General features: G+C 41.3%; 1 protein-coding gene across 2 annotated transcripts in view; it reads right to left on the bottom strand.

The window, feature by feature from the left end:
* Nucleotides 1–14170, bottom strand: part of KAT2B (lysine acetyltransferase 2B) — a 115427-nt gene that overhangs the window by 65750 nt on the left and 35507 nt on the right. The window lies entirely within an intron of this gene.

Raw genomic sequence — 14170 nt, 5'->3', positions numbered from 1 at the left:
TGTCACATGCCTGTAGTCCCAGTTACTCAGGAGGCTGAGGCAGGAGAATCATTTGAACCCAGGAGGCGGAGGCTGCAGTGAGCCAAAATTGTGCCACTGCACTCAAGCCTGGGTGACAGAGCAAGGGTCTGTCCCCCAAAAAAAAAAGAAAAAAAAAAAAGTCCAGACGTAATGGCTCACACCTGTAATCCTAGCACTTTGGGAGACTGAGGGGGGCAGATCACAAGATCAGGAGTTAGAGACAGCCTGACTAACATGGTTAAACCCTGTCTCTACTAAAAATACAAAAATTAGCTGGGCGTGATTCCACGCACCTGTAATCCCAGCTACTTGGGAGACTGAAGCATGAGAATCGCTTGAACACGGTTGACAGAGGTTACAGTGAGCAGAGATCAAGCCACTGTTCCATAGCCAGGGCACAACAGAGCGAGACAGGAAAGGAAGGGAAGGAAGGTAGGGAGGGAGGGAAGGAGGGAGGAAGGGAAAAATCACGGGTGTGTGTAAACACAAAAATTAACGTTTCAACATATTATTTTCTATTTGACCACACAATACAGTGCCCTCATCACTTTCTAAAAGATACCCAAAATCAGACTTCATTTTAGGTAGAACATTTGCTGGGTCATCTTTTTATTAAGACTGCAAAATTTTCCTTGAGGTCAGTCTGAACCCTTTGGGAAACAGGCCTCATTCTGGAGACAACTAGGTCAACATTTTTATGTCAGTTATTTACAGAAATGATTTTATTTAGAACTATTTTTGTCTTACAAGCTTTTTTTTTTTTTAAATTAATAGAGATGGAGTCTCACTACGTTGCCGAGGCTAGTCTCAAGCAATCCTCCCACCTTGGCCTTCCAAAGTGCTAGGATTACAGGTGTGAGTCTCTGCATCCAGCCTGTCTCATCAACTTTTAATCTCTTTTCATGATAAGCTATGAAAGCAATCAGTATACAATGTCAAGTAAATTCCTTCAGATGCTCCATAATATGAAACCATCTAGTTAAGGTGCTATAACGTATAGTAGGTTTAACTCATGGATGTACACGTCGTAATTTACTTTTGAAATCAGTAGCTTACATTTTTTTATGACACAAAACACTTTACCAAAATAAATGACTAATCAGAATTAGAGTTGCTCTAGATGAAATAGAAGTGAAAGCTTCTATTTTCAGAAGGCTCAGGAACCCATCCCATTCCCTTGTTGGGACTCTGCAGTTTTAAAATCACTGTTTAGAACCATCTTTTTGCATATTTTGAAGAGCAGACTTGATAAAAATTAAAATGCTTACGTGAGACCTGAGGAGGCTCATTTCCCTCTGAGTCTGCTCATAATGAAATGTTTGTGGTTTTGTGATTTTTTTTTTTTGCATTTATTTATTTACTTATTACCATCATGCAAAGTGTGATCTCTCCTCAGAGCTCTGTGTGAAACCCAAAGCAGAAAGGAATAGCGAGGTGGAGATGAGGGAAAATGTAAATAAAGCAGCCACAGTTTCCCAGAAGAAAAGAAAGAGGCTCTACTGTACAAAGGGTGAGTAACTTTCACAGCAGAAGAGGATATCTCTTCCTCTGAGGATGAAATAAAGGTAGGTCTGGAGTGGTAGGGGGTACACTGAGGCAGGAGGATATTGCATGAGAAAGGTTAATCTTCCTAGAATAAACTATGAGGTGTAGGAAGATCAAATGAAAATTGATGGAGTGGACAATCTGCTGGGGAAGGGGAGGAAAAAGGCCCACACAAGTTGCTATTAAGGAGAAACTTCCCTGTAATAAGAAACCCAGAAAAGAACAGCTATGACTACGCTATATAAATATGCAGTTGTCTAAATGTGCTGACTTCTCAGACTCTCCAGTGTGGCCCCTCTCCAAGGAGGCCAACTACAGATCCCTTTCAACCAAAAATCCTTTTCAGTTCTCACCTAACTCAATCTCCGAGCAACTAGCGCTGAGCTTTTTCTTCTCAACAAATACACATCACCAGCTAACCTCTTCCCCGCACCCCACCTTGCATCCTCCCTAACCCAACAAAACAGGTGCACCCGCTTCATGGAAAACGACTCAAAGAACAGACTCCTCGTGGCCCTCCTCAAAATGGCCGCTACCTCTTGCTGGCCCCATTTCTGCCAACGAGCCCATCATTCATTCCTTCAGTGTCCTTCACCTTCTGCACATTACCAGCCACCAGATTCTGCTGAGCTCCCTCATCCTCCCTGAGACACTGTGTTTCCCTATCCTACCTTTGTGTCATTGGGATCTCAAACCTACAGTCATAAAATAGCCCCTGAGACTTTTCTCTCTGCTGCCAGATTAGTCTTCCTAAACTATCACTTTCCTTAAACAACCCCATCTCTACCAAATCCAGAGACTACTCCTGGCTCCTCGGGGCTGCTGACCAGAATTAGACTTGTTTAACCTATCTCTAAACTTACCAGTCATCTAATTAATCCCAACCCACATCAACACCCAGGTGGACCTCACTCTAACTGCAAAGCTAACTATTTACTATACTGACAATCTATTCATATTAAACCAGAAAGACTCGCTCATTATTAAAAGAAACCCTACTCTTAATCTTTTATAAAGAAGACTTTTTGATGCAAATCGGCTCCCTTCAGTTACCTAAAAGTATGTTTTCTTAAAGAGACATGGCTCTATTATTTGCAAGTCTAGGAGCATATTATTAAAAACTAAAAAAAATTAAAACCTGTAAACTACAGCACACAAATCTATAGAGGTCAACCTGTCACAAAACTCAAGCTATGAAGTCACTGCTATTTAAAGCTTTGATGTATTGCTCCCTAATTTAACTTCCCTCATCAAAATGTGCATCGATGTACACTGTTATCAGCAGTGAGAGAATATTCCCTTCTCCCACGCTCTGCCTACAGTGGAGTACCATCCCTGGTAATTTAATCAACCTTTTGAAAATTAATAAGAGTTCCCCACTGTTTCAATCTGCATTCAATGGAAGGCCCAAGAAGTTGTTTGCTTTTCATATTACTGGCCATTTTTATTTGATCTCCTGTGTATTGCCAATTTGAGTTCCTTTGCTTGGTCTTTTAGGATGTTAATCTTTTTCTTGCCACCTTGAATAAACCTTATGTAGTAAACTTTACTCTGCCATATTCATCGCAAATGCTTATGTATTTGGTGAGGAGGGGTTTGTTTGGTTTATTTGGTTTGGTTGTAGAGAAATGTTAATTGTTTCAGAAAGTCACATACATGTTTGGCAGTTCTTTAAGGTTTTGCCTGCAAAGGTTTTTCCTACATAACCAAAATATAACAAAAAATGTATTTTCCCTAGCTCTTTAAAAAGTTTGTTTTTAAAATTTAGAACTTTCCTCCATCAAAATGTCAATGTTATAAAAGTTAAAAAATAAAACGCTGAGGAACTCCAGATTAAAGACTAAAGAGATATGACAACTAAATAGATATGGGATTCTTGACTGAATGCTCAATGGAAAGGAGAATATGTTATAAAGAACATTTTTGGGTCAACTGACAAAATTAGAATACAAACAGATTAAAGTATTTTATTAAATTTTCTAAAATTGATAATTGAACTAAGGTTATTAAGAGAAAACCTTGGTCAGGCGCAGTAATCCCAACACTCTGGGAGGTTGGGAGGTTGAGGTGGACAGATCACTTGAGGTCAGTAGTTCGAGACCAGCCTGGTCAACATGCTGAAACCCCTTCTCTACTAAAAATACAAAAACGAACCTAGTAGCAGGCACCTGTAATCCCAGCTACTTGGGAAGCTGGGGCACGAGAATCATTTGAACCCAGGAGGCAGAGGTTGCAGACAGCAGAGATCGCTCCACTGCACTCCAGCCTGAGCAACAGAGTGAGATTCTGTCTCAAAAAAAAAAAAAAAAAAAAAAAAAAAGAGAAAATTTTACTATTAAGAACTGTATATTGAAATATTTAGGGGAGGAAGAGCTATGATATGTAAGTAACTTATTCTCATATAGTTGCAGAAAAACAAATTTATACATAGAGACACATATATATGTATTTTATATATGACTCTCTGTACATTTATACGTAAATAAATATGTGTGTGTACATATACGTGTGTGTGCCAACAAGAGGAATGTAAACAGTCACTTTTAATATTGCATACTTTTCCTCCATCTGAATTTGATCATTAAAAAATCTTTTTACAGGGCCGGGCGCGGTGGCTCACGCCTGTAATCCCAGCACTTTGGGAGGCCGAGGCGGGTGGATCACGAGGTCGAGAGATCGAGACCATCCTGGTCAACATGGTGAAACCCCGTCTCTACTAAAAATACAAAAAATTAGCTGGGCATGGTGGCGCGTGCCTGTAATCCCAGCTACTCAGGAGGCTGAGGCAGGAGAATTGCCTGAACCCAGGAGGCGGAGGTTGCTGTGAGCCGAGATCGCGCCATTGCACTCCAGCCTGGGTAACAAGAGCGAAACTCCGTCTCAAAAAAAAAAAAAATCTTTTAACTTTAAATAATCTTCCAAGGGCCTGATACAAAACATCAATATACACTAATTACCCAAGATTGACCACCCTTGACTTGTGGCAAAGTTTATTCCTTTTGGTGGGCCACAGTTCCCCCACTGTCCACTTTGTGTGAAGGGCACAAGAAAGCAGACAGAAGGTGCGAGTGAGTGGACGAGGGAAGGCTCTGCCTTCTTTAGATCTCCCCAGAAGGGTGTACCTTGGCACCTCTCGGTGCTGTGTCAGACTTGCAAACACCCAGGGTGCCAGAGAGTGACCCGCCATATGACTACTGCCAAGAATCACGGTGCAGCTGTCACCTTGCTGAGAACAGGAAGCACACTGTCACCATGTGCTGTGACCCTCACTAAGCTCTAGCTCCATGTATCACTGGGCTGCACTTCTCGTGAAGACAGCCAGCCAGTCCTCACATGCCCTGCAGTGTGAACAGGCAGCAGCTGGGCAGGCAGCTAACATATCCCCGCTCCTCTGGACCAGAAGCATATAACACAGGAGGATTTAAAAACTGCTCAAATACATTTTTTTGTTCATGGGAATTTGGCGTCAAGGCTAGAAGAGGTAAAATTAATGACCGCAATGAAATCTGTCACATTGACTAATGTGCAAAAGGCTTATCATTTAAAAGTCGTTTCAACTTCTGTAATCTCAGATCTGGAATGGAAAAAAGAGAGAGAGAGAGAGAGAGAGAGAGAGAGAGAGAGAGAGAGAGAGGCCTCAGAGTAAGAGCCCATTAGATGAGAGCAGTCCAAGAGAAATATAATGCAAGCCACATACGTAAACTTAAGCATTCTAGTAACTGTTTAAAAAAAAAATAGATGAAATTCATTTAATAATATTTTTTACTTAACCTAATATGTACTAAGGTATTATTGCTTCAATATGTATGCAACATTAAAAGTTACTATTTACAGCTGGGCGCGGTAGCTCAAGCCTGTAATCCCAGCACTTTGGGAGGCCGAGGCGGGTGGATCACGAGGTCAAGAGATCGAAGCCATCCTGGTCAACATGGTGAAACCCCGTCTCTACTAAAAATACAAAAAATTAGCTGGGCATGGTGGCGTGTGCCTGTAATCCCAGCTACTCAGGAGGCTGAGGCAGGAGAATTGCCTGAACCCAGGAGGCGGAGGTTGCGGTGAGCCGAGATCGCGCCATTACACTCCAGCCTGGGTAACAAGAGCGAAACTCCGTCTCAAAAAAAAAAAAAAAAGAAATTCCAGTAAAAGTTACTATTTACATTTCTCTTGTTGTACTAAGTCTTCAAAACCTATGTGCATTTCACACTTACAGTACAATTCAAACTGGTGAAATTTCAGTGTTCAATAGCCACACATGGCTAGTGGCTACTGTGTTGGACACTGTGGGTATGCATTTTAAGCTTTGAAAGCTCCTCTGCAAATAAATGCAACCAACCTTCATTTTAGCATTATTGAATTCAATGACTATTTATCAATAAGCAAAATTATGCCCAATGAACTAAATATATTACAAACTAGAGAAAAAGTCAGCTCTTAATCACAGTTCAGTACAGAATGGTATATAACTATAGTTATATAAGAAGGAACATTCCCAAAGAGCTCTAAGAAGGCCTTTATTCTCTCTACAGAGTTCTATAGTCAAGACTTGGAGGATAAGCAGAATTTTCTGGCAGAAAATGAAGGAAAGGCATTGCAGGTGGTGTGAGCTTCCAGATCTAAGGCAGAGACGGGAAAAAGTTCAAAGAACCTTAGGAGAAATGGAGCAGCCTGATGGTCAAAATGCAATGAAGGTAACTGGAGAAAAGGAGAAAAGCTTTTTTGTTGTTTGAGACACACTTTTGCTCTCGTTGCCCAGGCTGGAGTGCAATGGCGCAATCTCGGGTTACCATAACCTCTGCCTCCCAAGTTCAAGTGTTTCTCCTGCCTCAGCCTCCTGAGTAGCTGGGATTACAGGCATGCACCACCATGCCTGGCTAATTTGGTATTTTTAGTAGACACAAGGCTTCTCTATGTTGGTCAGGCTGGTCTCAAACTCCCAATCTCAGATGATCCGCCCGCCTCGGCCTCCCAAAGTGATGGGATTACAGGCATGAGCCACCGGTGAGTTACCAGCCTGGAGAAAAGCTTTGAAGATAGAGAGGTCTCAATGAACTGAACCTGCATGCTCAACTGCAGATCACACTTCACTCTGAGGATAATGTAAAGCTCAGAGGGGTTAAGCAGGAGAATGTCATCACAGTGTATCATTACTTGATGGGAAAGCCAGGTATACAGGGATGGAAATAAGAACTCCAGGAGCTGCAGCAGACACGCCAAGGAATAATGAGGAAAAGCCTAAATTCAGCCAATGCTAGAGGGAGGGACTTGAAGGGAGAATCAAACAGGACTTCATGACCAGAAGAAGGCAGGGAGATAAAACTTACATCAAATGACCAGAGAAAATATTACCAGTGTTATCCCCTTAACTCCTGCTGTGCCCGACCCACAGCTCCTGAAAACTCTGAAACTGGCATCTGAAAGGCTGCATTAGCCAACAGAAGACACCCAGCCAAGATGAATATGCTGGCTCAATTCAGGAGGCTGTGTCTCTGTGCTAGCAGGGCCCCGTGTTTACATCCTTTGGCATCTGCACAGTACATGTGTAAATGGCAACTGAGGGGGTGATTATACAGTACAAGTCTATGCAAATGTTGTATGGCCACAGAAAATGTGTTGAGTCAAATGATCTGCCTAAATTATTTAAATATCTGAAATATCCATGAGAAAAATACTGGTATTTTCTTCATAATACTCAAGAAGTAAGCTCTAGTGTGATTGTTAAAGCTAGCTCTTGACCTTCCTTAAAAAGCTCTAGGAGTCTCAGGCCAGTTGCGGTGGCTCATATCTGTAATTTCAGCACTTTGGGAGGCCGAGGCAGGTGGACCATCTGAGGTCAGGAGTTTGAGACCACCTGGCCAGTATGGTAAAACCCCAACTCTACTAAAAATACAAAAAGTAGCCGGGCAGGGTGGTGGGTGCCTGTAATAACAGCTACTTAGGAGGCTGAGGCGGGAGAATCACTTGAACCTAGGAGGCGGAGGTTGCAGTGGGCAGAGATCGTGCCACTGCACTCCAGCCTGGTGACAGAGTGAGACTACCTCTCAAAAAACAACAACAACAAAAAAAAAGCTCTTGGAGTCTCTTAGAACCAATTCTGGTTGTAGGGTGAGGGGTCTGCCCAACTTGAAATTAACAGAAAAGAAATTTCCGCCGGGCGCGGTGGCTCAAGCCTGTAATCCCAGCACTTTGGGAGGCCGAGGCGGGTGGATCACAAGGTCAAGAGATCAAGACCATCCTGGTCAACATGGTGAAACCCCGTCTCTACTAAAAAATACAAAACATTAGCTAGGCATGGTGGCGTGTGCCTGTAATCCCAGCTGCTCAGGAGGCTGAGGCAGGAGAATCGCCTGAACCCAGGAGGCGGAGGTTGCGGTGAGCCAAGATCGCGCCATTGCACTCCAGCCTGGGTAACAAGAGCGAAACTCCGTCTCAAAAAAAAAAAAAAAAAAAAAAAAGAAATTTCCTACTGTAAGCAAGCAGGGAAGCAAGGTATCTATAGTGACAAAAAAACAAGTCAGTTCCCACTGCTGAGTGTGTGTGTGTGTGTGTGTGTGTGTGTATACACACACAGCTAGCATGTACACACACACACACACACACACACACACACACACACACACACACACATATCAGAAAAAGGTGAAGGTGCAGTGGCTGTAATCTCAGCACGTTGGGAGGCTGAGGTGGGCAGATCGCTTATGCTCAGGAGTTTGAGACCAGCCTAGGCAGTATCACAAAAACCCATCTCTACCAAAGATACAAAAAAAAAAAATTAGCTGGGCATATTGCTGCATGTCTGTGGTCCCAGCTACTTGGCTGAAGTGGAAGGATTGCTTGAACCCAAGAGAAGGAGGTTGCAATAAGCAGAGATGGCGCCACTGCACACCAGCCTGGGCAAAAGAGAAAGAAAAAGGTGATGACACTGAAAAATAATCAAAAAACTTCTACGTAAACTAAAATACTATTACTAGGCAAATTTAATAATCAGTATGTTCTGAAACAGTTAGGAACAATGGACTCCAAAATGACAACAGAAATTCCAATTATGTTTTGATCACAATGATTTGTTTTCCTACTTTCCTGCTCATAAAAACAGGCTGCTTTTTATTTTCTTACTTATTTATTTATTTGTGTTTGAGACAGGGCCTCACTCTGTCTCCTAGGCTGGAGTGCAGTGGTGCAATCTTGGCTCACTGCAACCTCTGCCTCCCAGGCTCAAGCCATCCTCCCTCCCACCACAGCCTCTCGACTAGCTGGGACTACAGGCACATGCCACCACACTTGGCTAATTTTTGTCACTTTTTGTCGTGATGGAGTTTTGCCATGTTGCCCAGGCTGGTCTTGAATTCCTGGGCTCAAGCAATCCACCTCCCAAAATGCTAGGATTACAGGCGTGAGCCACCACGCAAGACCCCAGTTGTTTTTTAAATAGCAATCCCAAAATAAGAAAATCTTTATTAATACTAAAATAAGGAGAAATGTTTGGACTAACTAAAGCACTTTGTTAGAGCCCTTTGTCAAATTTTTGTAAACTGAAGTTTATTGTGCCAATCCCAAATATAATTTCAGAGAATGGACTAGAATATTCTAACCCAGCACAATTCAATAGAAATATAAAGTGAGCTATATAAGTAATTTTAAATTTTCCAGTAGCAATAATTTTAATAATATATTAACCCAATATATTCAAAATGTTATGGTTTCAACATATAATCACCACAAAAAATAATTACTGAGAAATTTTTCATTGTTTTTGCATATGATGTCTTCAAAAACTATGTGTATTTTACACTTACAGCCCATCTCGATTCAGAGTGGACACATTTCTTTTTTTTTTTTTTTTTTTTTTTTCTTTTGTTGTTTTTTTCTTTTTTTTGTTTTTTAAGAGTAGACACACTTCATGTGGCTAGCAGCTACTATCTCGTACAACACAGGTCTAGACCAACCACTTTATTCTGTGGATGGAGACACTGAAGGGCAAAAAAGGTTAAGGAACTTTGCAAATACAGGGCCAAGCTAGAATTCTTTTCTTGGTTTGGTTTGGTTTGGTTTTGTTAGAGGTGGAGTTTTGCTCTGTCTCCCTGGCTAAAATACAGTGGCTCCAACACAGCTCACTGTAGTCTCAAATCCTTGGGCTCAAAGAGCATTTCAGCATCCTGAGTAGCTGGCATTACAGGCTACAAACCACCATAGCCAGACAGGCTAGAATTCTTATTTCCTAGTTCCCAAGTGAATATTCTTTCCACCTGATCAAACTATCTCACTCCTGTGTTTTATGTCCATGAAACACAGAATAGTACCAAATGATGGCAGGCCAAGGATGTCTGGGATGAAAGAAAGTTGTCAGGAGACTACCTAAAACCAGAGCTCCAAAGAAAATATATGGCTGAGGCAAAAGAAACCCAACACTTAATCAACAGAATTGATACCATCTCAATCAATAAGCCAGAATGTTTTGTTTTGACAAATTCAAGAACATCGCATATTGACACCTGTGTACAATTACTGGTGACTAAATCAACCATGCTCAGAATGGTGACTACTGTATGTGAAAACAGAACAACAATGTATATACCAACTGAAGTGTATTTGAGAATTCAGGCTTGCATGATTCCTAAAAGGATTCCCTAGACCCAACTTCCACTTTGTCAGTAACAAGAAGATATCTGCATGAATAAGATAAGAAAACAATGTAGGAAACTTGCTAAAATGCTCTGGCAAATAAAAGCAGGGGTTAGATAAAACAAAATTGGCAGCCAAGCACAGTGGCTCACATAATCCCAGCACTCTAGGAGGCCGAGGCGGGCAGATCATGAGGTCAGGAGTTTGAGACCAGACTGGCTAATATGGTGAAACCCAGCCTTCACTAAAAATACAAAAATTAGCCAGGCATAGTGGTGCGTGCCTGTAGTCCCAGCTACTCGGGAGACTGAGGCAGAAGAATCTTTTGAATCTGGGAGGCAGAGGTTGCAGTAAGCCAAGATCATGCCACAGCACTCCAGCCTGGGCAACAGAGAGAGACTCCGTCTCAAAACAAACAAAAAAATTGCCAGAAGTAAAAAATCATTAGAGCTGGGTGCTGAGTACAAGGCAGTTCATTAAACTAGCCCCTCTGCCCTTACAGGTGTTTGAAACTTTCCCTAAAAAAAAAAAAGTTTGTTAAAAAGCAGGGGTAGTAAATGAACTTTCGTTAGTGTAAATAAATAAATAATAAATAAAAAGCAGGGGGAGGAGGGAGAAAGGAAGAATAAGTTCAGAAAAAGGTTTTTTAGAGCCCTTACACTAAGACAATAAATAAACACTGGAATTCCAACACTAATTCCAAGACCATTTGAAAATGTGCAATAATTTCAGTTTTAAGAAAGCAGACTAAAGAATAGAGAAAAAACAAGGAAGAAAGGAAGGAGTAGGGGAAAATATTTTTTAAACACCCATACCCCAAGTACCCTGAGAAAAATCAGTCAGCAACTCAACATACATCCTTCCAGACCTTTTCCTGATTATATATATTAAAATATATGTGTGTGGTACAGTATGAAATATATTTGGTCTTTGTCCCAGTTCCTGTCACAAGCTCTTAAAACCGTTGAGATTTCCTGAGCAGGAGGAATACCTTCTGTTGTTCATCATGAGCCCCTTTTCAACATACTTGAGTTTACGCTAATGAGGTGACTTGAGGTGTAGTGCATAGATACCCCAGGATGAAGCTGCTCACCAGGGAGACCAAGTGATTAGAGGATTAAAGGATTGGAACCTTCAGCCCCACCCATCAACCTACAAGAAAGGTAAGGGAGAGAAAGTGTAGAGATGAAGCCCTATGTAAAATAAAAATTTTTGTGATGGAGGCTCGCTCTGTTGCCCAGGCTGGAGTGCAGTGGCATGATCTCAGGTCACTGCAGCCTCCCCTACCCAAGTTCAAGCGATTCTCATGCCTCAGCCTCCCGGGTAGCTGGGATTACAGCTGTGCGCCACCACGCTCAGATAATTTTTATAATTTAGTAGAGACCAGGTTCCACCATGTTGACCAGGCTGGTCGCAAACTCCTGACCTCAAGTGATCTGCCCATATCAGCCTCCGAAGTGCTGGGATTACAGTCCTGAGCCAGTGCACTCAGCCTTACAGTATTTTATTTTCTAAACTAATATAATGGGATTATACTGATGAAACATCAATGCTGTTCCTGAGTCAGCATCTGTATTTGGGAAAGAACTAACTTCTTAGTTCCCTTGGGGTAAATTTTGGGGTTAGGTACATGACAGGCATAATCTCCTCCACTGGGTATTTAAATCCTGAACCAATACTCACAGGGACAGAGGCAGTTGGAGCTGAATCCTAAATTGTTCAGTGGCAGCAAACTGAACAGAAGGTCCATAAACTTCCGCAGCTGAGATCCCCAAACCAGATCAAAACTTGTTTTCCCACTGTTTTCAACTTCTAGAAGCTACTAGTACCCTTCTTATATGCATTGTTTTCTTATTTAAGCTAGACTGTTGTTTGAATTGAAAGAACGCTGATAGTGTTATAATACCACTAATACTAATAACATCAGCTAATAATCATGTATTTACATGCCAGGTACTATTCAAAGATTTTTATTTATCTCATTTAATCCTCACAATAATCCTACAAGGTAGATATTATTAGTATTTACCCATTTCAGAGCTGAAAAAAAAAGGTCCGGGCAGATTAAGTAATGTGCTCCTGTGCTCACAGCTACTGGTTATAGAATCAGGATTTGAACCCAGGCTGATAGATCCACTAATTTAGTCCTAAATTATAAAACCTCCTATTAAGCTGCTTTATTCCCTGCTTTCTTCATAATCGTCTCCTACATTGGAATATTTAGGTGTTTCATGCTTTTTATTGTCATAAATAAGGCCATAATACACTGTCACTGTCCTTTTAGTTTGAGGGCACATCCTAATTTAAACATAGATTAAATTTTTGGCATGGATTTGCCAGGTCAAAGGATATGTGCTTTTTTTTTTCATTCTTCATTCTTGATTATGTATTGCAGAATGAGGGCATTTGGTTTCAAAGCTTGTTAAGAAATAAAAAAGGAAACAAAGTTGGCTTTTTTTTTTTTTTTTTGTGAAGCACTGTTTCTGCCTTCAGGCATTCATGTGTGTTTACGTGCTCAGAATGGGGACAATCTGCTCAGTTAAGAAAGAAAGAAGATCCTGTTTTAAATGTTAATTGATGTAGGATAATAGGATTTCCCAATCAATAACAAATACACTTCAAGCCTAGGGCTTAAGTATTTTAGTCCAGCCTTTTACTACAGTCATATTTCCTGAGGCAATCCTAAACTCCATTCATAGACAGTGTTATTGTTGTTGTTGTTTTAAAAAAGGTAAATTATAATCAAGGACAGTTCTCTAACTTTTGAAATTTTGCTCTGTACTGGGTACTTCAAAACTCGGAGCTTACATTATTTGATATACCAGTTGAGTAGAAAAAAATGACAAAATTATTAGCATGCTTCTTTTGTGAGATCAGGACTATTCTTTTTTCAGAAGGTTACTCCAATGTGATGACTTCTTGGGAAGATCACATTATCTACTTTTATGCTCTATAAATATTAAAATACTCTCTGGGTACAAAATAAAATTTCAGACGACCTAACACCATGCTAACCTTGGAGGCTGCACCATTTCTTGTAAGCAGGAAGCGCTAGAGAAACGATGGCATAAACAGTCACCCACTTATAAATGACCAAGTGGAAAAAGCAAGTATCTTAGCAAGAATGTTAGGTCCAGTGCTGTGTCCTTGCAGTCATGGACAGCAAATTGGCCGTGTTGACATTTTGGGGGAGACTATATAAACTGAAGGCAGAAAAGTAAGAATACTATTCTAAGATTCTTCGTAGGCTGAAATCTTAGTATCTAGGAAACACTAATTCCTCATTAACTTTTAACTACTCAAAGAACATATGATTTTAAAAAAAAAATTTTTTTTTTTTTTTTGAGACGGAGTTTCGCTCTTGTTACCCAGGCTGGAGTGCAATGGCGCGATCTCCGCTCATCGCAACCTCCGCCTCCCGGGTTCAGGCAATTCTCCTGCCTCGGCCTCCTGAGTAGCTGGGATTACAGGCACGGGCCACCATGCCCAGCTAATTTTTTGTATTTTTAGTAGAGACGGGGTTTCACCATGTTGACCAGGATGGTCTCGATCTCTTGACCTCGTGATCCACCCGCCTCGGCCTCCCAAAGTGCTGGGATTACAGGCTTGAGCCAACGCGCCCGGCCTTTTTAAAAATATTTTAATCATAAAACTAGTATGGGGACACAGAACAAAAGACGAGCACAGTCGTTTTGAGTAACTGCAGCAGGGCCTACCGTGCCAGACTGACAATGATTATTTTGCAGGCTCAGACAAGAAGATTGAAAGGGAAACCACCAGTAAACATTCACCAAACACAACGAAGAGCAGCCCAGTGAAGAAAGAGCTACCAGATAAACAAAACTAAGGAAGAGGAAGATAAAGTGAAGCACCCCAGAAAGTTCAGGGCAACAGAAATAATAATAATGATAATTAGTACCATTAAACCAAGAACCAGTTGGCTGAGGTTTCAACCCTGAGGTCAAAGACCCTCAAACCCCAACCC

This window comes from Saimiri boliviensis, chromosome 9 (assembly GCF_048565385.1).
Source record: "Saimiri boliviensis isolate mSaiBol1 chromosome 9, mSaiBol1.pri, whole genome shotgun sequence".
Taxonomy (NCBI): Eukaryota; Metazoa; Chordata; class Mammalia; order Primates; family Cebidae; genus Saimiri; species Saimiri boliviensis.
Note: the sequence above shows the minus strand (reverse complement) of the source record. Positions and strands in the feature narration are given on the sequence as shown.